We start from the raw sequence: 25,860 nt of genomic DNA on the forward strand, positions 1-25,860 counted from the left end.
ATTTCTTACACTTTATTAATATCTGATCAGGAATTTCAACATTTAAACCCACTTACGTTCTCCCTTTCTAGCTATATATCTCGCCTGTGGATGAAACAAATAGATGCTTGCTCTTTGCCTTCTTATGGGGCTACTGTTAAAAGTACTACTTTTTCTAGTTAGGTAACTTTTTTCTAGTTTTGAGCACTTTTACGACTTTATGCATCGTATCCTTTCCCTTTCTCAATCTCCCCGCTCCACAGCATGCTGCTTAAACTCCAGCAAACAGAACCTGCAAGGGTTGGTATGCCCTTATTTGCAAAGAGGCGGAGAACTTCTATGTGAGATCCAAGGGAACGGGAAGGGGTTGAACATTAGTGCAATGTGACAAAAACCCCATTCATCCCAGTGGGTCTCATTCAGGAAAAGTTCCTGAGGATGGTGTCCTTTGTTCCATTTAACAGCATAATGTTATGATGTTAAGTGGAATCTCACGATCTCCAGTTTTTAAACAAACAGAAAAATATATTTCACAGAAACATGTTTTAAAATCATACCAGGAGCCAACCTTTCTTGAAGCAACACTCACTCAAAATGCACAGAAGGTGGTGGTGGCTTCAAGGTCATCTTAACTTTGCCTTCTCTAACGAACTTGTGTTAAATACTCACGGTAATGAGGGTCCATGTAACCGTTCCTGGGGTCCATGGCGAAGACGGTCCCACGGTAAGGAATGGAAGGTTCAGGAAGGTGAGATATAGATCCATGGATCTCCTTCTTGATTAATGAGGCCCTTTCCTCACTAGATGTCGAAGGCTCTTCGCTGATTTTGCCGAGGCCTTGCCCGCCCTGTGGCTGCATTGTGATTGCGTTTCTTCTCTCTCTGTGATAGGTCTGTCCAGGACTTTCATCCTCTAGAGAGAGGAAAAAAGGGAGGTTGGGGAGGGGGAGAAGAGTGAGGAAGAGAAACTTTTAGCTCGACTGTAGCAAACGAAGTTAGTGTTTCCTTTTGCCATTTAGCCTGCTCGACACTATCCTGCAAGTTTGGAATAACACATATGTGCTTCTGAAAAAATTACTCTGGATATAAAGGGCGGGGGGGGGGGGAACCCAACCTCAGTACAAGCAGCAGTTGTGCAGAAGATCACCATTTCCCCATTCACTGATGCATTTACCAATGGGGCTATTAATCGTACAAGGGGATGGATACAGGCTCGCTAGGTACTACCCTCTGGGCCTGGAAGTTTTGCCTGGTTGGCCAGGAGGGAGAAAACAATTTGTCACAAATCGCAGAAGGTGAACTTTGCCAGCAGGAACTAAATCGAGCCTAGCCCCCCACTGATGCTTTGTTTTGGCCAGCTCACGTTCCTTTTTACACCCACATGGATGCACTGCTAGAAAGAGGACGGCTCCTTGCCACTAAAGGGAGATTGCAGTTATTAAAATTAAGGAAGAGCTCCTAAGACACATGAACGCTACAAAAGTTGAGGCTTGGAATATATACGAGGCCACCTGCTCTGCCTTGGGTGCCGAGAAGTACAACAGTTAGAACGAACAGTTTTAAATGCTGCAAGTCTGCCTGTGGGTACATACACACACACACACACACACACACACACACACACAGTGCAAAGAACATGACCTACGCAAATCTTGATATGCAAGGTCCTAAATTACATTTTAAACTGTTAGCTTAACAAGTGTCTCTCTCCTCACCCCAATCTCACCATCTCTGATGGGGAAAAAGAAGAACTGTGGACCAAAGTTCATGCTGTTTACTGATCTAACGGAAATGTCAGGATTAGTGCAGTTGGTTTATTTCATGATAAGCAGAAACAATATCTAAACCAGGGGTGTCCAACTCTGCTCCTCCAGAGGTTCATGGACTACGACTCCCATCAGCCCCTGCCACTGATGAGAATCGTAGTCCACACACAACTGGAAAGGCAGAGTTGGACACCCCTGATCGAAACAGTATTAGTACAATATTTTAAATGTTTCAGAGTTTAAACTGTTGGGTTGGATTCTGCCGATCCTCTTAAGGGCATCTTCTTCCATCAGAGGAAAGCACGTCTGCTAGTAGAACAAATCTGCAAGATGCCCCCTACTGTCTCTAGAAAGTTTTAAGTTTGTTTTTGTTATGTATGATTCACCAGCATACTTAACCATTCGGGGGAAAAAAGATAAAAATCAGAGCATCTTAACTTATTTGTCATTCACTCGAGAGAAGTCACACAATGAATCCCAGAGAAAAATACAGAAACGGAAGTAACTCGTTTTCTGGGGACAACACACAAGGATTTACCCACTACTCCAGATCTCTCCCTCCTCACATAAACAGATCTCTTCCTCCTCCCCACTATGGCAATTCAACGCCTGCATTCCTAGCATCAGCAGAATTTGGGTGTGGGGGAGAAGAGAGCAGCTCCTCAGCATAGCCCCAAGTATGAATTAGTATATTAAAACAGAGTTGTGCATATGTTTAAATGGACTAGTGCAGGGGGGGAGCAACATTTCCACGCTCATTTAAAGCAACCTGCCTCTCAGAGGCCCCTTCCGCACACGCAAAATAATGCGTTTTCAAACCACTTTCACAACTGTTTGCAAGTGGATTTTGCTATTCCGCACAGCTTCAAAGAGCACTGAAAGCAGTTTGAAAGTGCATTATTCTGCATGTGCGGAATGAGCCTCAGAGTGTCTTCCCATTCCTCAACACACTCCTTTGGAATCTCAAAGCAGCTCTGAAGTAAACATGGTTAATGCCGGTTGGTAAGTCATCAGTCCTGCATTTCAGCATGACCTTGCCTTCACCTACTCAAGCACCCACTGCAAACCAGTGTTGAACGTTATTAAATATGCCTGTTCATATCTTTACATTGTACCACCCAAGCTCAGATTCTTCACTAAGGGCCAGTTCACATATTGTATTATTGCATGCACCCCTAACCTGTTTTAAAGTGTTTCGTGGAAACGTAAAGCAAGAATAATAATGAACATACAATAGCCAACATGCCTATCATACAAGCATACTCAGTCACGAACTGTGTTTGGATACAACTCTATTATATGTGAATATTCTGTGACCTGTCCAGGTTTTCCTCTATTCAATGTCCAAAACAGTCCTAATTTCCATTTATTTTATTGGCAGGAGATAAGACCTATCTGACCAGATATGAAGTATGCTGCACCAAGCCCAGTAAAGTTGTGTGTGTTTTTACAGCTCAAAAATACAAAAAGAAAACAAAAAATTAAAACTCAAGAATATTTTAAGGATCGGGTGTTCAGGACAGAAAAACAGATGATACCTAAAAACTTATTTCTTAATGTTGGGAAAGAATATGAGGAAACTTTTTTTTAAACTTTTCAAACTACCCTATAATGTCAGTTTCAATTTCAAGTTATTATGTTTGCTCTAAGGGAACATAGATCAGAGAATGATTTTGTGTGCTCTAACTCAGTCTTCCTTGCAATATTATTTCTTAAAAAATCAGATAGACTTCGGACTCTAACAATGAGGGAGACATCGAGGACAAGAAAAATATTTGGATATGCCCCTGGAATAGTTCAGTTTTACCTGAAATGTCTGTAAGCTTTTAAGAAATGAATTGTAAATGACATCCCATCATTTTTTAAAGAATGCTGACAGACAAGAGGTCCCAATTCTCCTCCCATATACCTCTCAGACATCTTATAGTATTTTGAGAAGACAATCCAAATTTTTGTCTCTGTTTGCTTTCATATGCTTGGGCAGTGTTCTATTAAATCTTTTCATCTATTTTATAATTAAATTAGTTGTGAATTATGAAGTGGCTATTGAATATCTAAACATTCTTACAAACTAAGTCGTTAGCACTTTCCAACTTCAGTATTGTAATTATGTTCTGTTGAAGCCTACTGCAAACTTTGGAAAGGAAGGTGCAATTTAAAAAGGGAGAAAGAGAGAGATCTATATTGAGTTCAGAATGCTTCCAGACACTTTAATGAGACAAGTTTACACTGGAACACTATATTAAGATTAAGGAGCAGAGTGTTTAATTTGCAAGTGTTAAAAATATGTGTATTTTTAGATATCAGTTTAGAAATGTAATTTACTTTGTACTGATCATGCCATACCTGTAACAGTTTCTTAGAAGCAAAATCCAACAGCAGCAGGACTTGCTTACGAATTAATTTGCTTAACACTGGAGTACAAACTTATAAAAAAAAACCTTGCCACTCCAAAGCTGATCAAAGACCTTGTCATTTTTCTACCCCTCAAATAAACAGTATGATCTAAGTTAAACTCCACTGACATAACTGAAAGAAGGTTTTTAGAGATGTGTGCTGTTCTAAAAATGTGCAAGCTTCCATCAAATCAGAAATAAAACTATGTTAAGTTTTGTACAAATATGTACACAATGTAAGGAAGACAAAACTCTTAACAACGAATGATATGTGTATTTTTACAGCATGAAAACAATACCACTTACTGGTGAAAAACTAACAAGACTATCACCCCCCTCCCCCTTTTGACTGCTATGGCATTTCTGTAATAATGAGAAATCCCAACAAACTGTTTGTTTAGAGTTTTGTTGCCTGTCCTGCACTACAGAAGCCGCTTTTCAAAGGGGACAGATGAAAAACTTAACAGTACCGGCACTCCAGAGTACAAACAGCCAAGTGGTTTGAAACCACTCTCTACACACTGACAAGGGACCGGGGCGGGGGCGGGGGGGGGGGTAGGAAGAGAGACTTTTCTTGCTGGCTCTCACAAGCACAGTAAAACCACTTCAGCCAGCCAAAAGGTGAAAGCTGTCTAATCTTGTTCTGTTTCAGCTGAATTGTTCAATAAAATTTAAGAGTCAGTGCAGACAAGCTGCGCCAGGCCAAATTATTGACAGAAACAGACAGTCCGCCATGGCAACAAGTGTGGGTCTAGAGGGAAAATGTAAGCAAACAAGTCACTTCCTTGGCAGCATCTGCCAATCGAGTCTCCTAGCCAAAAAACATGAAACAAACTGTTACCGCTTGCTTGTGTTTAAGATGTCGCCTTCTCTGTTGTCGACAGAGGGGAAAAGTCTCTCTCTCTCACTCTCTCTCTCTCTCTCTCTCTCTCTCTCTCTCTCTCTCTCTGTGTGTGTGTGTGTGTGTGTGTACATGTGCGTGGAACAAGTGTATAATGTGATTAAATAATATAAAAACAAGCATAATTGAAACACTGCCAGCCCTTTGATTTTCAGGAGAAGTTTGTCCTGCAGGACAAACTTCTCCTGAAAATCAAAGGGCCAGCAGTATTTCAATTATGCTTGTTTTTATATTATTTAATCACATCGTTCTCTATTATTCCAAACATTTCTTCAGCTTTACCGCAGCCTAAGAGAAAGGGCACAGACAGGACCACCACAATGACACCTTCTGCCACTCCAGGTTTATTCTCTCCTTTTCCGTTTTTCTGTCTGAAGGACTTGAATGGAACCAGAAGTCAATTTAATATCAAAGGCCATCCTCCCATATGACTATCTGAGAGTCCATTTTTCCCCTAGATTGGCAGTCTGGGTAGACAACAGTGAGCCTGAGTATGTACAGAGTGTTTTCCCCCAGTCCCAGAACACAGCAAAGGAGTTTCACATCAGACAGTGTAGATTCTAGGAAACTCCTGAGTTTCACAAAACTTAGCTGTTGTCTTTAGCTATTTTGTCAGAAAAAGAAGTACAACACAGAGGCAAGTACACAGTCTGAAGTTACCAAACCAATTCTGTGTCCTTCCAACAAACATAAGAAGTGAATTTTTGATAGAAATGACACAAAAGCACACATAAAGGCCAAAGGGTCACAACGTTTTACTGAGCAGAGATGTCTGTCTGCACAACTTTTTTCCTACCAAAAATCTACCTGAGAACCAGTCATTTCATTTATCCCAAACACAACTACCAAGCTAAAGAGTCAAACTTTTTCGCAAAACACTGAAGCATCCATTTCAAAGTAGGCAAACTTTTCCATCTCCAAAGATAACTCATAAAAAGTTAAAAGGAGGAGTTTTGTTAGCAAGATGCAGAATGCCCCAACGACCACTATGAAGTTCAAGCTCTGGGCAAAATATAGACTGAACTTTACAGTACATAATTATATCTCCATTAATATTACTGTCTTGCAGGCAATTATTAAGGGTATGTTACCTGAGGGTTTTTGGGGGAAGAGGAGCAAGTTCAGAAAAACAACAACAACCAAACATACAAGGTACTTACAACTCAATCCAAAAGACCTTGGCTTGCTCTCTGGTACCTCTTGCCTTGACTGAAATTCACTAGCTACTGCTTATGTGGACATTCCTCCCCTCTTTTCCCTCTCTCTGCCTCATCCCCCCCTTTTTTCTCCCCTCTCTCTTTCTCTCTCTTACTCTGCCTCCCTCCCTCTCTCTCAGAGGCAGCGCTTCTCCCATTAGAGGAATTAAAATTGGTTGGTGCCATGCTAAATTTAACAAGCTCATTAGTATTCTTCCTGTGCGCCTGGTAGTGAACTCTCCCCATTCAAGCCGCTCTCTCAAGCTGAGGGGTCAGGCCGGCTAATCATTAAATCAAACTAATGTCACCCTATCACAATCGGCCTTAAGAGAAGGAGGGTTTATTATTTCAGTTTATGCTAAATAAACGGTTTTACAAACGGTCTTCGAGCAAGGTCAACAGCATCTTCAATTACAAGGCAAACTTAACAAGAGTAGCTGTAAACCAAAGTGCTCCATATTGACTTGAGCGGGGAGCTCCGTTCTACGGATTGCCACTGGGCAGACTTGTACAGGAATGCATATTGTAAATTTCTTCTCTCTCTCTCTCTTTTAAAAAAAAAACACACGAAAGGGTAACCTTTTTTTTCCTTTCCCCTTTTTTTCCCCCCAGAATCGGTGACTTGCGTAGAGACTGCTCATTCACCTCTCCCCAACCAGCTAGCTGCTCAGCTCAATTCACCCCACACAAAGGCTGAAGACCAGACCTCAATGGACCGAGTGAAACATGTTCAAAACTAGGCTCTCTATTGTGACTGAATTTCTTAACATCTTTTCAAAAAGCGCAGAATGCCTTGAGGCTAAAGGAAGAAACAGGCTAATGGTGAATTGGGAATACTGAGCAAATTTCAGAGCCCTTTCCTCCTCGCTTTTGAGGTTGAAAGCAAGCTCTAGCCTTTCAAGTTTCAAAGTCCTTTTTCCTCCTGCAGTGTCACAGAAGGATTTGAAAAGAAGGTAATTGTGCTCACAGTCTCCCTGATCAGAGCTTACGTCCTATTTCTGGTATTTCGGAATACTTCTCTCAATAATGGTGCATATAGCTCAATCCCTTAACCGGCCTGCACTCGGCAATTGCTCATTAAATGAACAATTGCTGGTATAAAATGCCTTTTATGTTCAAGGTCTGGATATAAGATAAGCATTCTAGTACTCTAAATTTGGTTGACTAAGGAAACTCGCCATCATTAAATTACCAAACTGAAGGCAGAATAGCAGTCTCCTCCAGCGGAGTAGAACTTAGCAACTGATGGGCCCCCACCCCAATGGAATTTAATGCTAGGATGCTTAATAGAATAGATAACTAATAACTAATAAAGAAGAAATTTTCTACATGGAGAAAAAGCTTGGAGACCAAGGACATCTCTATTTGAATGATGTAAGACGGCCACATGGCCCTGGTACCTTTGGCTTCTCATGGGCTTCAGTCACTCAGGTTTTTGGCCATACTGAGGGTTCATTTAAACCCCCCTACAATTTTTCTCCTCTTGGAAACAAAACACACACACACCCATAGACTCTCCCACTGAACTCTGCAATGATTAGTACTCCCAGTATTAACATTCTGACTTGAAAGTAAATTCTGTTGCAATCAACAGGGCTAACTTTCAAGCAAACACAACTGGGTATAAAAATCTGACTAGAAAGTTTAGAATAGCATGAGGGGCAAAAATGTTTCTAACCAGCATCTTTGTTCTGGGCGTATGAAGAAATTATTCGTGATGCAAGCCCTCGCAGAACACAGAAGTCTTTCACAAAGCAGATTCCCAGCCCGTCATGAACATATAAATCAAAATTATCACAATGGACTAGATAGCAAAAATTGAACTTTCTTTATATGTGGTGCTCGAGCATTGTACAGACATTTTGTGATTCGCGGCTGTTCTATACTATTGGACCTTACAATATTAAAAAAAATGTATACACATATATTTGCCTTTGTAATGGATTTTCAACTTATCAGTAATTTCTTTCGCCTTTTTTCCACTATTTGGATTGCCCATACACAACACTTTTGCTATCTTTTATTTTTCCACCTAGATAATTTGAGGATGGGAGGAATTTAGTTTGCTTTTCTCTCCCAAGCCCTTTTGAGGTTATAGAAGAAGAAGAAAGGGGCAGAAATTGTATGCTGAGAAAAGAACGGGAGACATTCAGGCAACGAATCCTATCTTCATATTCACTGCCACACAGGGACTTAGGAGTGGTGGGTCGTCCCCTGTATTTCAAGGCATAAGTTGTGCCTTCAGCAGTTTACAATCATGAATCCACAACAGTGAACGAGAATGTGGCCATTCATAGTAGAATCAGAATGGAAGTTAACAGCACACAGAAGAAAGATCCCTATTTTGAAAACAAATGATTTACTGGGCAGTCTATTCTTCTGTGTTTTAGCAGTTTCAGTGCTGAAAATGTTACAGTTCTAGTCTGTACTCATTCTTTTACCTCACAAACTTATGCCAGAAAGACTTCCCTACAACTGGAACTCACTTCCAGCTCACATTCACAATGCCTCTTCTCAATTTCTATCTTCAAATCTCTCTCTCTCTCTTTTTTTTTAATGCCTGTCTTTTTCCGTTTGGCTTTACATAAGCTCCTTTCCTTCCAAGATTATCCAGCCCTTCAGGAGTTTTTACTGCAATTATTAATGTGTTTTTAACTTCTGACTTTCCTCCTGTATTCACCTTCCTCTGGATAAAACAAGATTTTGTCTAGCTTCTTCCCTGAAAGATCTATTCCAGATGTAATGTTTGTATAATAGTGGGCACATTGTTGGCCCATTAGAAATAAATAAATCAAAATACTTCACAGCATTGTGATTCTCACACGTGTGCGTCATAATGAGGGTAATGAGAACTTACCACATTCCACTAAAGACTTGTGCACGTGGTCAACAATGGGACATACTCACTCCCGGTCAAACCTGCCTCTGATAGTCCAAATGAGGGCCAGTGTGGTGTAGTGGTTAAGAGCAGGTACACTCTAATCTAGAGAACCAGGTTTCATTCCCCGCCACTTGAGCTGTGGAAGCTTATCTGGTGAACTAGATTGGATTGTGCACTCCATGCCAGCTGGGTGACCTTGGGCTAGTCACAGTTCTTTAGAGCTCTCTCAGCCTCACCTGAGGGGGGAAAGGAAAGGAGTTTGTAAGCCCCTTTTAGTCTCCTTACAGGAGAGAAACGGGGATATAAATCCAAATTCCTCCTCCTCCTTCTGTTCCAGTCTGCATACTCGTGGAGATAGAGGGAGGTGTGGGTGTGACCCTCCCGCCCCTCCTGTGTTCAGTCAACATAGTTTGCCTTGTGTGTGAATAAGCCTTTAATGACCTACCTCCTTGAATTTACAAAGTACGGCTTTCTCATACTGCACAGTTGCCTTAATTTACTTCCCCATAAAGGACATAGGCATTGTTTTCCAGGTCAAATACGACATGCCTCCCAGCTCAAAACCTTTTTCAAATTTAGTTGCATATTACTAGGGTCAAGATCAGAGACCACCGCTCAGCACATAACTTCAGAAAGGCATCATGAGAGCTGTTTGTTCAGAGGGGGCCAGAGGATCCAATGATGCCCGGCAGCACACTGGGGACTTGTTTAAGGCAGCAAACTACCAGGCAGATTTGCTGAACAAGCCCCTTTGCAATGAATGGGAGCTGTCCTGATATCACTTAGCCCATAGGTGTCAAACTCGCGGCCCTCCAGATGTTATGGACTACAGTTCCCATCATCCTCTGCCAGCATCATGTAGTCCATAACATCTGGAGGGCCGCGAGTTTGACACCTGTGACTTAGCCCAAAACTGTGCAAGCAGGAACTACTGGGATTTTCTGACTTACATCCCAAAAATCTCTTCAGACAGCTCTGTGCATGCCAAGACAAATACAGGCCCTTGAAGTTTGGAAGGCTAAAGAACTTTCCATCATTAATGATCACCTACACAGTGAAAAAGCTAACTAATTTGATAGTGCTCCAATCAGATATATTTCTCCACGCTGCGTTTAGGATTAGAGTGTGTCGTTTACCGACAAACCCTGAGACGAATCCCTTCTCAGTGAGATTCTCTTTTTCATAATACTGGCAAGGAGAGCAAAATTAAATGTGTTCAAGGAGAAGTTCCACATTGTAATAATGAAACGTTCCGTCTGCTTTTCAGAAAGATAACATCTGTTCTCCACCCTCCTACAGGTGCACAAAGACGGCACTACAGTTAAGCATGGAACTATAAAACCCTCCTTATCCATCCCTTCTCATTCTGCCATTTACAAAAGGATTAAAAGGATGGATAGAGGCAAAGGCAACTAGATCTGTCTTTATCCCACCCAGGTCAGCTGGGAAAAGGAAAGGATGCCCCCTTCTAGATGGGGAAGTTGCCCACCTGAAGTCTGAGTCGTCACTTGGCACTGGGCCAGGAACAGAAGTATCTATCATGAATCTGCAAACTGTCAGTTGAGTCATATTGATATTCTGTGACGGCTTAAATGGCAGCAAAAACCAGAAAAAAGACAAACTTCACCCCAAAGACCCTCGGTTTTAGATTTTTTCAATGGTTAACATTGATCAATGATGATTACAAAATATTTTATTCATTTATTCATTACACAGACCCAAGCTTGCCACTGATAAACTCTCAATAGGAAGCGGCAGCCAATCACAACTCTGTGATCCATGAAACACATTGTATTCATATTGTAAAAGAGCCTTTTTGGTCATGGCACCAAGCCTTCGGAATACCCTCCCCATGGAGACCCATCTGTCTTCCTCTAACAGTGCCTTTCACTAGCAGGGGAAAATTTTTATGGCATCTGGCATACCCCTAGTAATACTGACCCTTCTTCTGAGGTTGTTTATGTGCTTTTCGTTGGATTTTACTACTTTAACTGTACTTTTACTTGTTAAAGGTCGATTCCGCACTTGCGTTATTGACCTAAGTTCAAGCTGTGTTCGACCTAAGTGCTCCGCATAACCACTGGGATCGACGTGGTTTTGTACCAGCTTTGCCCCGTGTAATGGTCAAATTTCCGTGAACTACTACTTTTTCAGGGAACCACGCTCGAACTCAGCTCGATTCCAGTAAAGTGCGGAATCTCTGGTGCCAGGAGTCCCCTATTCAGCCAATCACAGCTGAGTGTTTTGGGCATCCATACAGCTGGAGAACCGCCGCGGCAACAATCGCGCCTAATTTTCCCCCCTCTTCTTTCTTGTGTTCGAAGCGATGGCTGGTCGCACAAACGGCGCACAATTTCTGCGTACCAATGTAAGCGGCCAATCAAAAAACGCCACCTTCGTCCCTCCATTCCTGTGGCAGTTTCTTTTATAACGTGTATGGAGATAGACGGAACATGGCCGTAGAACAGTAGCCAATCGGAACGGAGCAGCGAAGAGGCACAGGATGATCCTGCCCTCCGAGCTGGGATCAAGCCGGTTGCAGTGGGGAACAACAATGTCTTCGACCTAGGTTAGTACCCTTCTTAGGGAACTGGGTTGAACCTATTTTTCGTGTGCGGAATCACCCAAAATGCTTTAATGTTGCTTATTTTTGTCTCCCTGTGAAAAGGTGGCATAAAAATGTTTGAAATAAAGAAATAAAATAATCTTAGGTGTATACTCACAAAATAAAATGAAATGACCTGATCTGATCTGATCTGAAAACCAGGGGAAAAAAATTATATCAGTGGATTTTGTGTTTTCAAAACTTGAAAATCTTGAGGTAAGAATTAGAAAGGAATAAAGCAGGGAAAATGAAGAGTCGTTAGGGCTGAATACATGAATGACATGGGAAATGGTAAGCATTCGGAAGGACCTTTATGGTGCAATCCAGCTAGAGGGTGAAACCCCACAGGAGGTGCATAACCCCAGCACTGGCACAAATACCATTTATATTAGCATAAAGGGTAATTACACCTGTGCAGGGCACTTGCAATGGCCTTAGGGAGCTATGGGACAGCACGACTCCTGGGTGCCAACACAGCCATAGCACCAGAACTCCTCCAGCACAGGAGCTCAGCTAGCATCGAAATGGGCATTCCTGGGGGCGGAGCCAGCTTTTATAGGCTTCCTCCACCCTTTTGACCCAGGAAATCCCCCTTGTGCCAGTGTGGACATATGCCTGCAAAACGGTAGGTGTGTCGCGCAGCATAGGGGTTTTCAGGGGGTCGACGGAACTTTGTGTTTTGCTTGCTGGCCACGCACCACAATCCTCTTGGGAGGCCATGTGGATGCAGCATCCCAGTCCGTGCCGCCCTCAGGATTGCTCTTTTCGTTTTTGGGCCATCACTGAAGTCTGCGCTTCAAAGATCCAGCTGTTTCTAAACCTTCAAGTCGACACGATGGCTGCGTTCAGAGATCACAACAAGCTGTAAACAGACTGTTGTTGGGGAGCACTACAGCCTGTTGCCGAGTTCACATTAATGACCGCAATCCTGCAATGATGCACAGACCCTCTTTGATAACTTCCTAGTTTGATTACAGATATTCTGGCAAACTGGATTTTCCCTCTGCCCCTTCACGGTGGGTTACTAAAGTAGGATTTAAGTGAAGTTCAGAATGCCATCATATTCAGAAGTTTTCAAGCAAGCTCCACGAATAAGATGAAGAGAGGAGGGAACACATAAACACAGTAACAAGACTGAAGTTTAATTGCAGCTCGTTAAATAAAACCACATTTCCAAACTTTTCTCAGCAGCCATGAGGATCGGGAACATCCATTTTAAAGTGTGATTCTCAGGATGTCACATGCCACGCTAGATAATTCATTTTGATCATTATGTCCCATCTTTTTAAAAAAAGAGCTGTGGTCTAGAACAGGTCACAAAATGCAACATGGGTCTTCTCAGACATTCCTACCAGCATGCCAAAAGAGTTGTGAAAGAATTTCTCCTACATCATACATACTCTACATATACTTCTTCAGCAATACTACCAAAGGCTAACAGTACAAAAGGGATAATGTTTCTGGATAGGAAATGTAAGTATCAGACAGGACTACAGTCTGTGCTATTTTGACTCTTTACCAACTGTGTGGTTTTTCACATAACATTCACAGGCCTGTTTCTTGGCCAGAATGGAAAATCCTCCTTTATTAGACCAAATAAATACCTAGTTCTCTCTGGACGGTCACCTGCTTTCTTGAAGGAGTACAACCCCCACGTTGCAGCTGCAGCAACTGAGGAAGATGTTCATCAGAGGGAAGATACATACTTTTGCAGCTATTGCCTCACATTATTTTAAAAGATTCCTTCCTACAAAGCAATAAAAAAGTTAAAGTTCTGATTAAGAATCAAAACATGTTACAAAATTCCTTCCACTTTAGCCAGTTGTTAGACAGTTAGTCTTTGCTTTTGTTGAGTGGACTAATTAAGTCACATCAAAGGAGCTCCAATAAACTCCCCAGAGAGTTAAATACGGTATTTCCCATCTGTCCAAACTGTTCTTATGCTTAACTGGATAACAGTCTAATTTCTGATTTAGAAAAATGTAAGGAAAATTTCAAAGTACCCAGCCCAAGATGATCAACTGGTATTATACAACATATACACGAACACACAAGTGCATCCTGGATTAGTGTTCTTTGCTATATTTCTAAGGATTCATTTATTTCTTCCTATAAAACCTGTGGCTTCAAATGAGCTTTTTACGTTATATATAAACAATTCCCTGCATTCATCAATATCCAGCAACTTACACTGAAGACGGAAAAAAACAAAACTGGAAGATGGGAATCTGAAATGACTGCTTGGCGTGGCACAGGATAATGGAAAACCAGACTAAGACAGAAACAACTCGGGGGTGGGGGGGGGAGGGGGTTTGGGGGGGGGGGTTTGGGGGGGGGGGGGGGTTGGGGGGGGGGGGGGTGGGGGGGGGGGGGGGTGGGGGGGGGGGGGGGTGGGGGGGGGGGGGGGTGGGGGGGGGGGGGGGTTGGGGGGGCAGGGGGTGGGGGGGGGGGGGGGGTTTTGGGGGGGGGGGGGTTGGGGGGGGGGGGGGGTGGGGGGGGGGGGGGGGGGGGGGGGGGGGGGGTGGGGGGGGGGGGGGGTGGGGGGGGGGGGGGGTGGGGGGGGGGGGGGGTGGGGGGGGGGGGGGGTGGGGGGGGGGGGGGGTGGGGGGGGGGGGGGGTGGGGGGGGGGGGGGGTGGGGGGGGGGGGGGGTGGGGGGGGGGGGGGGTGGGGGGGGGGGGGGGTGGGGGGGGGGGGGGGTGGGGGGGGGGGGGGGTGGGGGGGGGGGGGGGTGGGGGGGGGGGGGGGTGGGGGGGGGGGGGGGTGGGGGGGGGGGGGGGTGGGGGGGGGGGGGGGTGGGGGGGGGGGGGGGTGGGGGGGGGGGGGGGTGGGGGGGGGGGGGGGTGGGGGGGGGGGGGGGTGGGGGGGGGGGGGGGTGGGGGGGGGGGGGGGTGGGGGGGGGGGGGGGTGGGGGGGGGGGGGGGTGGGGGGGGGGGGGGGTGGGGGGGGGGGGGGGTGGGGGGGGGGGGGGGTGGGGGGGGGGGGGGGTGGGGGGGGGGGGGGGTGGGGGGGGGGGGGGGTGGGGGGGGGGGGGGGTGGGGGGGGGGGGGGGTGGGGGGGGGGGGGGGTGGGGGGGGGGGGGGGTGGGGGGGGGGGGGGGTGGGGGGGGGGGGGGGTGGGGGGGGGGGGGGGTGGGGGGGGGGGGGGGTGGGGGGGGGGGGGGGTGGGGGGGGGGGGGGGTGGGGGGGGGGGGGGGTGGGGGGGGGGGGGGGTGGGGGGGGGGGGGGGTGGGGGGGGGGGGGGGTGGGGGGGGGGGGGGGTGGGGGGGGGGGGGGGTGGGGGGGGGGGGGGGTGGGGGGGGGGGGGGGTGGGGGGGGGGGGGGGTGGGGGGGGGGGGGGGTGGGGGGGGGGGGGGGTGGGGGGGGGGGGGGGTGGGGGGGGGGGGGGGTGGGGGGGGGGGGGGGTGGGGGGGGGGGGGGGTGGGGGGGGGGGGGGGTGGGGGGGGGGGGGGGTGGGGGGGGGGGGGGGTGGGGGGGGGGGGGGGTGGGGGGGGGGGGGGGTGGGGGGGGGGGGGGGTGGGGGGGGGGGGGGGTGGGGGGGGGGGGGGGTGGGGGGGGGGGGGGGTGGGGGGGGGGGGGGGTGGGGGGGGGGGGGGGTGGGGGGGGGGGGGGGTGGGGGGGGGGGGGGGTGGGGGGGGGGGGGGGTGGGGGGGGGGGGGGGTGGGGGGGGGGGGGGGTGGGGGGGGGGGGGGGTGGGGGGGGGGGGGGGTGGGGGGGGGGGGGGGTGGGGGGGGGGGGGGGTGGGGGGGGGGGGGGGTGGGGGGGGGGGGGGGTGGGGGGGGGGGGGGGTGGGGGGGGGGGGGGGTGGGGGGGGGGGGGGGTGGGGGGGGGGGGGGGTGGGGGGGGGGGGGGGTGGGGGGGGGGGGGGGTGGGGGGGGGGGGGGGTGGGGGGGGGGGGGGGTGGGGGGGGGGGGGGGTGGGGGGGGGGGGGGGTGGGGGGGGGGGGGGGTGGGGGGGGGGGGGGGTGGGGGGGGGGGGGGGTGGGGGGGGGGGGGGGTGGGGGGGGGGGGGGGTGGGGGGGGGGGGGGGTGGGGGGGGGGGGGGGTGGGGGGGGGGGGGGGTGGGGGGGGGGGGGGGTGGGGGGGGGGGGGGGTGGGGGGGGGGGGGGGTGGGGGGGGGGGGGGGTGGGGGGGGGGGGGGGTGGGGGGGGGGGGGGGTGGGGGGGGGGGGGGGTGGGGGGGGGGGGGGGTGGGGGGGGGGGGGGGTGGGGGGGGGGGGGGGTGGGGGGGGGGGGGGGTGGGGGGGGGGGGGGGTGGGGGGGGGGGGGGGTGGGGGGGGGGGGGGGTGGGGGGGGGGGGGGGTGGGGGGGGGGGGGGGTGGGGGGGGGGGGGGGTGGGGGGGGGGGGGGGTGGGGGGGGGGGGGGGTGGGGGGGGGGGGGGGTGGGGGGGGGGGGGGGTGGGGGGGGGGGGGGGTGGGGGGGGGGGGGGGTGGGGGGGGGGGGGGGTGGGGGGGGGGGGGGGTGGGGGGGGGGGGGGGTGGGGGGGGGGGGGGGTGGGGGGGGGGGGGGGTGGGGGGGGGGGGGGGTGGGGGGGGGGGGGGGTGGGGGGGGGGGGGGGTGGGGGGGGGGGGGGGTGGGGGGGGGGGGGGGTGGGGGGGGGGGGGGGTGGGGGGGGGGGGGGGTGGGGGGGGGGGGGGGTGGGGGGGGGGGGGGGTGGGGGGGGGGGGGGGTGGGGGGGGGGGGGGGTGGGGGGGGGGGGGGGTGGGGGGGGGGGGGGGTGGGGGGGGGGGGGGGTGGGGGGGGGGGGGGGTGGGGGGGGGGGGGGGTGGGGGGGGGGGGGGGTGGGGGGGGGGGGGGGTGGGGGGGGGGGGGGGTGGGGGGGGGGGGGGGTGGGGGGGGGGGGGGGTGGGGGGGGGGGGGGGTGGGGGGGGGGGGGGGTGGGGGGGGGGGGGGGTGGGGGGGGGGGGGGGTGGGGGGGGGGGGGGGTGGGGGGGGGGGGGGGTGGGGGGGGGGGGGGGTGGGGGGGGGGGGGGGTGGGGGGGGGGGGGGGTGGGGGGGGGGGGGGGTGGGGGGGGGGGGGGGTGGGGGGGGGGGGGGGTGGGGGGGGGGGGGGGTGGGGGGGGGGGGGGGTGGGGGGGGGGGGGGGTGGGGGGGGGGGGGGGTGGGGGGGGGGGGGGGTGGGGGGGGGGGGGGGTGGGGGGGGGGGGGGGTGGGGGGGGGGGGGGGTGGGGGGGGGGGGGGGTGGGGGGGGGGGGGGGTGGGGGGGGGGGGGGGTGGGGGGGGGGGGGGGTGGGGGGGGGGGGGGGTGGGGGGGGGGGGGGGTGGGGGGGGGGGGGGGTGGGGGGGGGGGGGGGTGGGGGGGGGGGGGGGTGGGGGGGGGGGGGGGTGGGGGGGGGGGGGGGTGGGGGGGGGGGGGGGTGGGGGGGGGGGGGGGTGGGGGGGGGGGGGGGTGGGGGGGGGGGGGGGTGGGGGGGGGGGGGGGTGGGGGGGGGGGGGGGTGGGGGGGGGGGGGGGTGGGGGGGGGGGGGGGTGGGGGGGGGGGGGGGTGGGGGGGGGGGGGGGTGGGGGGGGGGGGGGGTGGGGGGGGGGGGGGGTGGGGGGGGGGGGGGGTGGGGGGGGGGGGGGGTGGGGGGGGGGGGGGGTGGGGGGGGGGGGGGGTGGGGGGGGGGGGGGGTGGGGGGGGGGGGGGGTGGGGGGGGGGGGGGGTGGGGGGGGGGGGGGGTGGGGGGGGGGGGGGGTGGGGGGGGGGGGGGGTGGGGGGGGGGGGGGGTGGGGGGGGGGGGGGGTGGGGGGGGGGGGGGGTGGGGGGGGGGGGGGGTGGGGGGGGGGGGGGGTGGGGGGGGGGGGGGGTGGGGGGGGGGGGGGGTGGGGGGGGGGGGGGGTGGGGGGGGGGGGGGGTGGGGGGGGGGGGGGGTGGGGGGGGGGGGGGGTGGGGGGGGGGGGGGGTGGGGGGGGGGGGGGGTGGGGGGGGGGGGGGGTGGGGGGGGGGGGGGGTGGGGGGGGGGGGGGGTGGGGGGGGGGGGGGGTGGGGGGGGGGGGGGGTGGGGGGGGGGGGGGGTGGGGGGGGGGGGGGGTGGGGGGGGGGGGGGGTGGGGGGGGGGGGGGGTGGGGGGGGGGGGGGGTGGGGGGGGGGGGGGGTGGGGGGGGGGGGGGGTGGGGGGGGGGGGGGGTGGGGGGGGGGGGGGGTGGGGGGGGGGGGGGGTGGGGGGGGGGGGGGGTGGGGGGGGGGGGGGGTGGGGGGGGGGGGGGGTGGGGGGGGGGGGGGGTGGGGGGGGGGGGGGGTGGGGGGGGGGGGGGGTGGGGGGGGGGGGGGGTGGGGGGGGGGGGGGGTGGGGGGGGGGGGGGGTGGGGGGGGGGGGGGGTGGGGGGGGGGGGGGGTGGGGGGGGGGGGGGGTGGGGGGGGGGGGGGGTGGGGGGGGGGGGGGGTGGGGGGGGGGGGGGGTGGGGGGGGGGGGGGGTGGGGGGGGGGGGGGGTGGGGGGGGGGGGGGGTGGGGGGGGGGGGGGGTGGGGGGGGGGGGGGGTGGGGGGGGGGGGGGGTGGGGGGGGGGGGGGGTGGGGGGGGGGGGGGGTGGGGGGGGGGGGGGGTGGGGGGGGGGGGGGGTGGGGGGGGGGGGGGGTGGGGGGGGGGGGGGGTGGGGGGGGGGGGGGGTGGGGGGGGGGGGGGGTGGGGGGGGGGGGGGGTGGGGGGGGGGGGGGGTGGGGGGGGGGGGGGGTGGGGGGGGGGGGGGGTGGGGGGGGGGGGGGGTGGGGGGGGGGGGGGGTGGGGGGGGGGGGGGGTGGGGGGGGGGGGGGGTGGGGGGGGGGGGGGGTGGGGGGGGGGGGGGGTGGGGGGGGGGGGGGGTGGGGGGGGGGGGGGGTGGGGGGGGGGGGGGGTGGGGGGGGGGGGGGGTGGGGGGGGGGGGGGGTGGGGGGGGGGGGGGGTGGGGGGGGGGGGGGGTGGGGGGGGGGGGGGGTGGGGGGGGGGGGGGGTGGGGGGGGGGGGGGGTGGGGGGGGGGGGGGGTGGGGGGGGGGGGGGGTGGGGGGGGGGGGGGGTGGGGGGGGGGGGGGGTGGGGGGGGGGGGGGGTGGGGGGGGGGGGGGGTGGGGGGGGGGGGGGGTGGGGGGGGGGGGGGGTGGGGGGGGGGGGGGGTGGGGGGGGGGGGGGGTGGGGGGGGGGGGGGGTGGGGGGGGGGGGGGGTGGGGGGGGGGGGGGGTGGGGGGGGGGGGGGGTGGGGGGGGGGGGGGGTGGGGGGGGGGGGGGGTGGGGGGGGGGGGGGGTGGGGGGGGGGGGGGGTGGGGGGGGGGGGGGGTGGGGGGGGGGGGGGGTGGGGGGGGGGGGGGGTGGGGGGGGGGGGGGGTGGGGGGGGGGGGGGGTGGGGGGGGGGGGGGGTGGGGGGGGGGGGGGGTGGGGGGGGGGGGGGGTGGGGGGGGGGGGGGGTGGGGGGGGGGGGGGGTGGGGGGGGGGGGGGGTGGGGGGGGGGGGGGGTGGGGGGGGGGGGGGGTGGGGGGGGGGGGGGGTGGGGGGGGGGGGGGGTGGGGGGGGGGGGGGGTGGGGGGGGGGGGGGGTGGGGGGGGGGGGGGGTGGGGGGGGGGGGGGGTGGGGGGGGGGGGGGGTGGGGGGGGGGGGGGGTGGGGGGGGGGGGGGGTGGGGGGGGGGGGGGGTGGGGGGGGGGGGGGGTGGGGGGGGGGGGGGGTGGGGGGGGGGGGGGGTGGGGGGGGGGGGGGGTGGGGGGGGGGGGGGGTGGGGGGGGGGGGGGGTGGGGGGGGGGGGGGGTGGGGGGGGGGGGGGGTGGGGGGGGGGGGGGGTGGGGGGGGGGGGGGGTGGGGGGGGGGGGGGGTGGGGGGGGGGGGGGGTGGGGGGGGGGGGGGGTGGGGGGGGGGGGGGGTGGGGGGGGGGGGGGGTGGGGGGGGGGGGGGGTGGGGGGGGGGGGGGGTGGGGGGGGGGGGGGGTGGGGGGGGGGGGGGGTGGGGGGGGGGGGGGGTGGGGGGGGGGGGGGGTGGGGGGGGGGGGGGGTGGGGGGGGGGGGGGGTGGGGGGGGGGGGGGGTGGGGGGGGGGGGGGGTGGGGGGGGGGGGGGGTGGGGGGGGGGGGGGGTGGGGGGGGGGGGGGGTGGGGGGGGGGGGGGGTGGGGGGGGGGGGGGGTGGGGGGGGGGGGGGGTGGGGGGGGGGGGGGGTGGGGGGGGGGGGGGGTGGGGGGGGGGGGGGGTGGGGGGGGGGGGGGGTGGGGGGGGGGGGGGGTGGGGGGGGGGGGGGGTGGGGGGGGGGGGGGGTGGGGGGGGGGGGGGGTGGGGGGGGGGGGGGGTGGGGGGGGGGGGGGGTGGGGGGGGGGGGGGGTGGGGGGGGGGGGGGGTGGGGGGGGGGGGGGGTGGGGGGGGGGGGGGGTGGGGGGGGGGGGGGGTGGGGGGGGGGGGGGGTGGGGGGGGGGGGGGGTGGGGGGGGGGGGGGGTGGGGGGGGGGGGGGGTGGGGGGGGGGGGGGGTGGGGGGGGGGGGGGGTGGGGGGGGGGGGGGGTGGGGGGGGGGGGGGGTGGGGGGGGGGGGGGGTGGGGGGGGGGGGGGGTGGGGGGGGGGGGGGGTGGGGGGGGGGGGGGGTGGGGGGGGGGGGGGGTGGGGGGGGGGGGGGGTGGGGGGGGGGGGGGGTGGGGGGGGGGGGGGGTGGGGGGGGGGGGGGGTGGGGGGGGGGGGGGGTGGGGGGGGGGGGGGGTGGGGGGGGGGGGGGGTGGGGGGGGGGGGGGGTGGGGGGGGGGGGGGGTGGGGGGGGGGGGGGGTGGGGGGGGGGGGGGGTGGGGGGGGGGGGGGGTGGGGGGGGGGGGGGGTGGGGGGGGGGGGGGGTGGGGGGGGGGGGGGGTGGGGGGGGGGGGGGGTGGGGGGGGGGGGGGGTGGGGGGGGGGGGGGGTGGGGGGGGGGGGGGGTGGGGGGGGGGGGGGGTGGGGGGGGGGGGGGGTGGGGGGGGGGGGGGGTGGGGGGGGGGGGGGGTGGGGGGGGGGGGGGGTGGGGGGGGGGGGGGGTGGGGGGGGGGGGGGGTGGGGGGGGGGGGGGGTGGGGGGGGGGGGGGGTGGGGGGGGGGGGGGGTGGGGGGGGGGGGGGGTGGGGGGGGGGGGGGGTGGGGGGGGGGGGGGGTGGGGGGGGGGGGGGGTGGGGGGGGGGGGGGGTGGGGGGGGGGGGGGGTGGGGGGGGGGGGGGGTGGGGGGGGGGGGGGGTGGGGGGGGGGGGGGGTGGGGGGGGGGGGGGGTGGGGGGGGGGGGGGGTGGGGGGGGGGGGGGGTGGGGGGGGGGGGGGGTGGGGGGGGGGGGGGGTGGGGGGGGGGGGGGGTGGGGGGGGGGGGGGGTGGGGGGGGGGGGGGGTGGGGGGGGGGGGGGGTGGGGGGGGGGGGGGGTGGGGGGGGGGGGGGGTGGGGGGGGGGGGGGGTGGGGGGGGGGGGGGGTGGGGGGGGGGGGGGGTGGGGGGGGGGGGGGGTGGGGGGGGGGGGGGGTGGGGGGGGGGGGGGGTGGGGGGGGGGGGGGGTGGGGGGGGGGGGGGGTGGGGGGGGGGGGGGGTGGGGGGGGGGGGGGGTGGGGGGGGGGGGGGGTGGGGGGGGGGGGGGGTGGGGGGGGGGGGGGGTGGGGGGGGGGGGGGGTGGGGGGGGGGGGGGGTGGGGGGGGGGGGGGGTGGGGGGGGGGGGGGGTGGGGGGGGGGGGGGGTGGGGGGGGGGGGGGGTGGGGGGGGGGGGGGGTGGGGGGGGGGGGGGGTGGGGGGGGGGGGGGGTGGGGGGGGGGGGGGGTGGGGGGGGGGGGGGGTGGGGGGGGGGGGGGGTGGGGGGGGGGGGGGGTGGGGGGGGGGGGGGGTGGGGGGGGGGGGGGGTGGGGGGGGGGGGGGGTGGGGGGGGGGGGGGGTGGGGGGGGGGGGGGGTGGGGGGGGGGGGGGGTGGGGGGGGGGGGGGGTGGGGGGGGGGGGGGGTGGGGGGGGGGGGGGGTGGGGGGGGGGGGGGGTGGGGGGGGGGGGGGGTGGGGGGGGGGGGGGGTGGGGGGGGGGGGGGGTGGGGGGGGGGGGGGGTGGGGGGGGGGGGGGGTGGGGGGGGGGGGGGGTGGGGGGGGGGGGGGGTGGGGGGGGGGGGGGGTGGGGGGGGGGGGGGGTGGGGGGGGGGGGGGGTGGGGGGGGGGGGGGGTGGGGGGGGGGGGGGGTGGGGGGGGGGGGGGGTGGGGGGGGGGGGGGGTGGGGGGGGGGGGGGGTGGGGGGGGGGGGGGGTGGGGGGGGGGGGGGGTGGGGGGGGGGGGGGGTGGGGGGGGGGGGGGGTGGGGGGGGGGGGGGGTGGGGGGGGGGGGGGGTGGGGGGGGGGGGGGGTGGGGGGGGGGGGGGGTGGGGGGGGGGGGGGGTGGGGGGGGGGGGGGGTGGGGGGGGGGGGGGGTGGGGGGGGGGGGGGGTGGGGGGGGGGGGGGGTGGGGGGGGGGGGGGGTGGGGGGGGGGGGGGGTGGGGGGGGGGGGGGGTGGGGGGGGGGGGGGGTGGGGGGGGGGGGGGGTGGGGGGGGGGGGGGGTGGGGGGGGGGGGGGGTGGGGGGGGGGGGGGGTGGGGGGGGGGGGGGGTGGGGGGGGGGGGGGGTGGGGGGGGGGGGGGGTGGGGGGGGGGGGGGGTGGGGGGGGGGGGGGGTGGGGGGGGGGGGGGGTGGGGGGGGGGGGGGGTGGGGGGGGGGGGGGGTGGGGGGGGGGGGGGGTGGGGGGGGGGGGGGGTGGGGGGGGGGGGGGGTGGGGGGGGGGGGGGGTGGGGGGGGGGGGGGGTGGGGGGGGGGGGGGGTGGGGGGGGGGGGGGGTGGGGGGGGGGGGGGGTGGGGGGGGGGGGGGGTGGGGGGGGGGGGGGGTGGGGGGGGGGGGGGGTGGGGGGGGGGGGGGGTGGGGGGGGGGGGGGGTGGGGGGGGGGGGGGGTGGGGGGGGGGGGGGGTGGGGGGGGGGGGGGGTGGGGGGGGGGGGGGGTGGGGGGGGGGGGGGGTGGGGGGGGGGGGGGGTGGGGGGGGGGGGGGGTGGGGGGGGGGGGGGGTGGGGGGGGGGGGGGGTGGGGGGGGGGGGGGGTGGGGGGGGGGGGGGGTGGGGGGGGGGGGGGGTGGGGGGGGGGGGGGGTGGGGGGGGGGGGGGGTGGGGGGGGGGGGGGGTGGGGGGGGGGGGGGGTGGGGGGGGGGGGGGGTGGGGGGGGGGGGGGGTGGGGGGGGGGGGGGGTGGGGGGGGGGGGGGGTGGGGGGGGGGGGGGGTGGGGGGGGGGGGGGGTGGGGGGGGGGGGGGGTGGGGGGGGGGGGGGGTGGGGGGGGGGGGGGGTGGGGGGGGGGGGGGGTGGGGGGGGGGGGGGGTGGGGGGGGGGGGGGGTGGGGGGGGGGGGGGGTGGGGGGGGGGGGGGGTGGGGGGGGGGGGGGGTGGGGGGGGGGGGGGGTGGGGGGGGGGGGGGGTGGGGGGGGGGGGGGGTGGGGGGGGGGGGGGGTGGGGGGGGGGGGGGGTGGGGGGGGGGGGGGGTGGGGGGGGGGGGGGGTGGGGGGGGGGGGGGGTGGGGGGGGGGGGGGGTGGGGGGGGGGGGGGGTGGGGGGGGGGGGGGGTGGGGGGGGGGGGGGGTGGGGGGGGGGGGGGGTGGGGGGGGGGGGGGGTGGGGGGGGGGGGGGGTGGGGGGGGGGGGGGGTGGGGGGGGGGGGGGGTGGGGGGGGGGGGGGGTGGGGGGGGGGGGGGGTGGGGGGGGGGGGGGGTGGGGGGGGGGGGGGGTGGGGGGGGGGGGGGGTGGGGGGGGGGGGGGGTGGGGGGGGGGGGGGGTGGGGGGGGGGGGGGGTGGGGGGGGGGGGGGGTGGGGGGGGGGGGGGGTGGGGGGGGGGGGGGGTGGGGGGGGGGGGGGGTGGGGGGGGGGGGGGGTGGGGGGGGGGGGGGGTGGGGGGGGGGGGGGGTGGGGGGGGGGGGGGGTGGGGGGGGGGGGGGGTGGGGGGGGGGGGGGGTGGGGGGGGGGGGGGGTGGGGGGGGGGGGGGGTGGGGGGGGGGGGGGGTGGGGGGGGGGGGGGGTGGGGGGGGGGGGGGGTGGGGGGGGGGGGGGGTGGGGGGGGGGGGGGGTGGGGGGGGGGGGGGGTGGGGGGGGGGGGGGGTGGGGGGGGGGGGGGGTGGGGGGGGGGGGGGGTGGGGGGGGGGGGGGGTGGGGGGGGGGGGGGGTGGGGGGGGGGGGGGGTGGGGGGGGGGGGGGGTGGGGGGGGGGGGGGGTGGGGGGGGGGGGGGGTGGGGGGGGGGGGGGGTGGGGGGGGGGGGGGGTGGGGGGGGGGGGGGGTGGGGGGGGGGGGGGGTGGGGGGGGGGGGGGGTGGGGGGGGGGGGGGGTGGGGGGGGGGGGGGGTGGGGGGGGGGGGGGGTGGGGGGGGGGGGGGGTGGGGGGGGGGGGGGGTGGGGGGGGGGGGGGGTGGGGGGGGGGGGGGGTGGGGGGGGGGGGGGGTGGGGGGGGGGGGGGGTGGGGGGGGGGGGGGGTGGGGGGGGGGGGGGGTGGGGGGGGGGGGGGGTGGGGGGGGGGGGGGGTGGGGGGGGGGGGGGGTGGGGGGGGGGGGGGGTGGGGGGGGGGGGGGGTGGGGGGGGGGGGGGGTGGGGGGGGGGGGGGGTGGGGGGGGGGGGGGGTGGGGGGGGGGGGGGGTGGGGGGGGGGGGGGGTGGGGGGGGGGGGGGGTGGGGGGGGGGGGGGGTGGGGGGGGGGGGGGGTGGGGGGGGGGGGGGGTGGGGGGGGGGGGGGGTGGGGGGGGGGGGGGGTGGGGGGGGGGGGGGGTGGGGGGGGGGGGGGGTGGGGGGGGGGGGGGGTGGGGGGGGGGGGGGGTGGGGGGGGGGGGGGGTGGGGGGGGGGGGGGGTGGGGGGGGGGGGGGGTGGGGGGGGGGGGGGGTGGGGGGGGGGGGGGGTGGGGGGGGGGGGGGGTGGGGGGGGGGGGGGGTGGGGGGGGGGGGGGGTGGGGGGGGGGGGGGGTGGGGGGGGGGGGGGGTGGGGGGGGGGGGGGGTGGGGGGGGGGGGGGGTGGGGGGGGGGGGGGGTGGGGGGGGGGGGGGGTGGGGGGGGGGGGGGGTGGGGGGGGGGGGGGGTGGGGGGGGGGGGGGGTGGGGGGGGGGGGGGGTGGGGGGGGGGGGGGGTGGGGGGGGGGGGGGGTGGGGGGGGGGGGGGGTGGGGGGGGGGGGGGGTGGGGGGGGGGGGGGGTGGGGGGGGGGGGGGGTGGGGGGGGGGGGGGGTGGGGGGGGGGGGGGGTGGGGGGGGGGGGGGGTGGGGGGGGGGGGGGGTGGGGGGGGGGGGGGGTGGGGGGGGGGGGGGGTGGGGGGGGGGGGGGGTGGGGGGGGGGGGGGGTGGGGGGGGGGGGGGGTGGGGGGGGGGGGGGGTGGGGGGGGGGGGGGGTGGGGGGGGGGGGGGGTGGGGGGGGGGGGGGGTGGGGGGGGGGGGGGGTGGGGGGGGGGGGGGGTGGGGGGGGGGGGGGGTGGGGGGGGGGGGGGGTGGGGGGGGGGGGGGGTGGGGGGGGGGGGGGGTGGGGGGGGGGGGGGGTGGGGGGGGGGGGGGGTGGGGGGGGGGGGGGGTGGGGGGGGGGGGGGGTGGGGGGGGGGGGGGGTGGGGGGGGGGGGGGGTGGGGGGGGGGGGGGGTGGGGGGGGGGGGGGGTGGGGGGGGGGGGGGGTGGGGGGGGGGGGGGGTGGGGGGGGGGGGGGGTGGGGGGGGGGGGGGGTGGGGGGGGGGGGGGGTGGGGGGGGGGGGGGGTGGGGGGGGGGGGGGGTGGGGGGGGGGGGGGGTGGGGGGGGGGGGGGGTGGGGGGGGGGGGGGGTGGGGGGGGGGGGGGGTGGGGGGGGGGGGGGGTGGGGGGGGGGGGGGGTGGGGGGGGGGGGGGGTGGGGGGGGGGGGGGGTGGGGGGGGGGGGGGGTGGGGGGGGGGGGGGGTGGGGGGGGGGGGGGGTGGGGGGGGGGGGGGGTGGGGGGGGGGGGGGGTGGGGGGGGGGGGGGGTGGGGGGGGGGGGGGGTGGGGGGGGGGGGGGGTGGGGGGGGGGGGGGGTGGGGGGGGGGGGGGGTGGGGGGGGGGGGGGGTGGGGGGGGGGGGGGGTGGGGGGGGGGGGGGGTGGGGGGGGGGGGGGGTGGGGGGGGGGGGGGGTGGGGGGGGGGGGGGGTGGGGGGGGGGGGGGGTGGGGGGGGGGGGGGGTGGGGGGGGGGGGGGGTGGGGGGGGGGGGGGGTGGGGGGGGGGGGGGGTGGGGGGGGGGGGGGGTGGGGGGGGGGGGGGGTGGGGGGGGGGGGGG

General features: G+C 65.5%; 1 long non-coding RNA gene across 1 annotated transcript in view; it reads right to left on the bottom strand.

The window, feature by feature from the left end:
• The window catches only part of LOC125440883, a 30,117-nt gene extending 23,833 nt beyond the window's left edge, over positions 1 to 6,284 (bottom strand). Inside the window, exons 1-2 of the long non-coding RNA XR_007245759.1 lie at positions 6,202 to 6,284; positions 649 to 891 (exon numbers count right to left, since the gene is read on the bottom strand). This is a non-coding gene — a long non-coding RNA (uncharacterized LOC125440883). The remainder of the gene's footprint in view (positions 1 to 648; positions 892 to 6,201) is intronic.
• Between the last annotated feature and the right edge of the window lie 19,576 nt (positions 6,285 to 25,860).

This window comes from Sphaerodactylus townsendi, linkage group LG11 (genome assembly GCF_021028975.2).
Source record: "Sphaerodactylus townsendi isolate TG3544 linkage group LG11, MPM_Stown_v2.3, whole genome shotgun sequence".
Lineage (NCBI taxonomy): Eukaryota > Metazoa > Chordata > Lepidosauria > Squamata > Sphaerodactylidae > Sphaerodactylus > Sphaerodactylus townsendi.